The sequence below is a fragment of the Vicia villosa genome, linkage group LG2 (genome assembly GCF_029867415.1).
Source record: "Vicia villosa cultivar HV-30 ecotype Madison, WI linkage group LG2, Vvil1.0, whole genome shotgun sequence".
Classification (NCBI taxonomy): domain Eukaryota; kingdom Viridiplantae; phylum Streptophyta; class Magnoliopsida; order Fabales; family Fabaceae; genus Vicia; species Vicia villosa.
In genome coordinates, this window is record NC_081181.1 from 89,476,020 (window position 1) to 89,481,324 (window position 5,305).

Genomic DNA, 5,305 nt, shown 5'->3' on the forward strand with positions numbered 1-5,305 from the left:
AAAGAAAAAAGAAGGAGAAGAAAAATAAAATGCATAAAATAAAATCACTCACACTATCATTAATATCATTCATCTAATATTATGGATTTGGTCATTTCAAACCTATCAACATCTTAGATCCAATTATATTAATGAATTAGAGGAAGAAGAATGGCAAAACAAACTTAAAAAAGCAAAAAAAACAAAAAGCTGCCAGGAAATAGATTTACCTCTGCAGGAAATCAATTTCCTCAGTGTGGAAATTGATTTACCTCTGCAGGAAATCGATTTACCTCTGCAGGAAATCGATTTCCTGAGTGCAGTTTTCACATCTGGCGTAAAAAACATAGTGGAAATCGATTTCCCTTTGTAGGAAATCGATTTCCTGCGCGCAATTTTCAAAAAAACAGCATTATGAAGCATAAAACCTTGTTTAAGCAATAACACAAACACCTTATGATCTCATATATCAATGTGCACGAATTTTTCATCAAATCTTCACCAAATGTCACCAATATAGCATCAAAGATGCATCACACCCAAGCACAAAAGAATCACATTGTGAAAGATGAAAAAGGATGTAGAAATTTACCAAATCTTGCACAAAACTTAGATCCACTTCAAGAACAACCAACACAAATCTTGATCTAGCAACAATTGAAGAAAAAAGAGAGATGGATGATGGTTTAGCTCAAAGTTAGTGAGGTTCAAGATGTAACTCACTAACTTTATGAAAGAAAAGAGAGCTTTGAGTGAATTTGGTAGGGATGAGGAGAGAAATTGCAAGAGTTTATTTGGCTATTCAAGCTTGTCAAATGAAGAGGTGAAGGCCTCTATTTATAGAGTTGGAGAGAGAGGTGTGGGCAATTTGGTAATTGTTCAATTGGTAATTAATTTGTGTTTGACTTGGTAAAAGGGGGTTAAAATGAGGTTAATGAAAGAAATTAATTTGTGGTGAGGTGGAATATTGGTAAATGGTAAAGAATAATCAAGAAAAATGTGTTTGGTGCCAAGATGATGTCATGCTTCCCACCTTTTTTCAAATTTCGTCCTATGAAATCGATTTCCTACATGGGTAAATCGATTTCCATAGTGAAATTTTCAAAAATTCTTTTTCTTGCACTGTTTTGATTTTTGCTCGATCTCTTACTTGTAAAACCCAAACAAAAGAAACAAAATGCATATTTTTGGATTTTGGTTAGTATAAAACAAATTAAATAAACATAGGTGCTTGATGGTTCCCCTCAGAGGCGAAGTGAGCATAACACCAAAAAAAATGAAATCTCAAGATTGTGATCTTGATTGACGATTGAAACGCAAATGATGTATAATCTTAGGGTCAAAAATTGGGGTATGACAGAAGGGAAGATTGGAAGAGGTTAAAGAAGTTAAAGATTTTAGCTTTAAGCACTTTGAAGATTTCTTTAAAGAAGATGTTTGTACTAGACCGGAGCCTCAATGGGATTAAGTTGAATTCATTATCAATTGAAGAATCTTTGGAGCTTGAAGTTCCTTTCACCAAAGAGGAAATCAAGAATTCTATTTGGTCGTGTGATGGGAGCAAAAGCCCGGGGCCGGATGGTTTCTCCTTATATTTTTAAAAAGTTTTTGGTTTCTTATTAAAGAAGACTTGATGAAGTTATGCAACGGTTTTCTACTCCAAAAGTATGCTTGTTAAAACCATTACCTCTTCTTTCCTTGCGCTTATTCCTAAAAATAATCAAACCGCTTTTGTTCCGGGTAAAAGTATGACGGATGGAGTTTTATTGGTGAACAAATTGCTAGATTAGGCAAAGAAAAAGAAGAGGGGGTGTCTTTTACTTAAAGTTGATTTTGAAAAGGCGTATGATTCAAATTGTCTTAATGGATCTTAGGGAGAATGGGGTTTGGGAAGAGATGGTTGAAATGGATTCTTGTATTTTCACTAGCCATATGTCCGTTTTGGTAAACGGTAGTGTCACCAAAGATTTTAAGGTTCAAAGAGGATTACGTCAGGGTGATCCTATTTCACCTTTTCTTTTCGTTCTCGCTATGGAAGGTCTAACCGCTCTTACTTAAAAATCGGTGGAGGTGGGTGATTTTAAGTCGTTCAAATATGGTGTAGAAGAATATGTGGATATCCTCCAATTTGCGTATGACACCGTTATTATTGGAGAACCCACTTGTGATAATCTTTGGAACATGAAAGTGTTGTTGAGAGGTTTTGAGCTTGTATCCGGTTTGAAAATCAACTTCCATAAAAGCAAAATTTTTGGAGTTCACATCGGTGAGTGGATATTAAATTCGGATACTTCTTTTCTCTCATGTAAGAAAGGAACCTTTCCTTTTAAATTCCTCGGCATTTGGATTGGAGAAGACGCTAGAAAGAAGAGAGTGTGGAAGGACGTCGTGGTCAATATCAAATCAAGATTATCGATGTGGAAGGAAAGAAACATTTCAATAGGTGGAAGAGTGACTCTAATTGGTTCGATGCTTAATGCTATTCCCATTTTCACTTTCTCCTTCGTTAAAGCTCTGAACAAAATCATCAAAGAGATTAGAGGTCTTCTTAGTAATTTTTTGTGGAGCGGAAATGTAAATAAGAGATGCATTCATTGGGTGAAGTGGAAGAATGTTTGCAAGACTAAAGAGAAATGTGGGCTAGGCATAAGAGATGTAGGTGAAATGAATAAATATCTTCTTCTTAAATGGAAGTGGAGGATCTTGAAGGAGGATAAAGCAATTTGGATCAAATTTTTACTTTTGAGATATCATAACCCAAAAATAAGGTGTTTGCCTCTTGCAAGGAAGTTTTAAGTCAGGAGGATTCTAGTTGGTGGAGGGACATTATTCTTAATGATTTTAAAGAGGAAAACTCTGATGAAGGCTTTTCCAATTGGGTCGATTGTGACTTTAAGAAAGGTAATAATATTCTTTTTTGGCATAGTTGTTGGTTGGGTGATCAAACTCTTAGCGCTTCTTTCCCATCACTGCGCCAAAATTAAGTTGTAGCAGCGCAGCTACTAAAGCGCTTTTAGCAAAAAGCGCTCTCGTAGGGTTCGCTAAAAACAAAATTAATAAAAAAGGGAAAATGATGAAAAAAAGCGCTCTGGTAGGGGGGGTATGAGAGCGCTTTTAAAAAGCGCTCTGGTAGGGGGTGTATGAGAGCGCTTTTGAAAAGCGCTTTGGTAAGGGGGGGGGTATGAGAGCGCTTTTGAAAAGCGCTTTGGTAAGGGGGGTTATGAGAGCGCTTTTCAAAGCGCTGCTATAGGGGGGTTTAATGAGAGCGCTTTTTGCTAAAAAGCGCTGGTATAGACCAGGCTATGAGAGCGCTTTTCAGAAGCGCTTTAGTAGCCTTTATTACTAAAAATTAAAAACAAAAACACGCTTCTCACTAATTACTGTTTCTCACTTTCTCTCTTTCGTTTTCTGTTCTGCAACCGAAAAACCCTCCGTATCATCCTCCATTGCCCTTCCGTCCACCACCATCGGTGCCAGCCACCACCGTCGGCGTCCCTCCGTCAGTCGTTCTCTCCTCCGTCGGCGTCCCTCCGTCACTCGTTTTCTCCACCGCCGGTTAGTTTAGTTTAGTTTATATTTCCATTAGTTTTATAAACTGACTGTGCAAGGTAAAGAAAAACAACTAAGGGTTTACATTCTCAAACATGTAATATGATTTATGGGTTTAGTTTTAAGGGTTTCAACTAAGGGTTGCACTGCAATTTGAGAATGAAGCATATTACATGTTTGATTAAATGTCTTTAGAGTGTATTGTCTTTAGATTGTTTAATTTTCATTGAATATTTTCTTACTTTTATGATATTTTCTTACTTGAGATTGTGATTGTGTGAGAGGTGGAGCCATTTTTTGAAGGGCTAGTGTAAATATAAATGAAGAAGAAAATCAAATGATGTTTATATATATAATGCTATGTATGAATATATATAAGTTGATAATTTCTTTATTTCTTTGGGAATTTCTTGCATAAACTCAAGAGATCTATGAGATTCTTGATGCTAAGAGATTGTTCTTTACTTGAGATTCAAGTGTCAGTCACAAAAAAAATTGGTAACATACTATTGCAAGTTATATAGGTGTCGGTATAAAGTGTCAATTTTCTTTATTGAAATGGAAATTTATAATATATTTTCCTTTTTTGAGTCCTTATTATCTGTAAAGTGAGAGTATCTAATTTGGATGGGCCTTATCATCATGGATGAGAAAAGTCATGTTGTCCACAAATTTGCAAAGATGATGCTTTTCTTGCTTGTGTTATGAAGGTTGAACCCAAACTAATAAAAGTAAAAGAATGTTTCTTAATTGAAAAAAAAATAAAGAGGGTGGATTGAGAATACAATCTAACTACTTAATGTGTATAAAGTAAAGGATTAAAAATTTCATATGAAATATTTTCTCACTTTTATGATATTTGTATTTAACTGCATCGTGTGTGTGTGTTTAATTTCACAGTTACTTTGAAGTCTCTGGTTTCTACTTGTACAACGCCGATTCAAACCTACCATCTCCCACATCAAGTCTAACTCAGGTTACTATCCCTTTCTTCTTGCTTATAGTTTGTTATTTTCTGCTTATAGTTTATTGTTTATGGTTCTATTTAATATCAATTTAGTGTCTCTCAACCAATTTTTTGGTTTGTGGACTTATATTACCTTGAAATAAGGTAATGTCTTCTTTAAGAATTCGGGTATTCTGATTAGGTATTCTGACTAGGTATTCTATTATGATGATAGCTATTTATTATCTTGACAGAATTCCTTAGTACCTGATAGAGAAACCAAGAAGCATTTGTTTAGCTTAATTAAGACATGGATAAGACATGGATGAATTCAAACCGATTGTCGAAAGAGTACGAGAAAGGGGTATGGGAATTCGTTGAGTTTGCGGTTGCGCACTCCAAAGACCCGCTTCGAATGCCGTGTCCTTGCTTAGGTTGCTGTTATGGGGGTAAGTTTGACGGGAATAAGTTGGCATCCCATTTACTACGGTTTGGAATTGATAGAAGTTATACATGTTGGACAATGCATGGTGAGAAAAGTAACGGGAATGCTGAGTCGAGTTGTAATAGGAAGTATGCTTCAAACGACGATTGCACAGACACATACGATTGCGATCGAGTCGAAGAGATTGCAGAAGCGCTTGAAGAAGATCTTGCGGATTGTCCCAAAATGTTTGAGAGGTTGGTAAGCGATACAGAGAAACCGTTGTATGATGGTTGTTCAAAATTCACAAGATTGTCTGCGGTGTTAAAGTTGTACAACTTAAAGGCGGACAATGGATGGTCGGATAAAAGTTTCACAGAGTTATTAGCCCTTATGAAAGATATGCT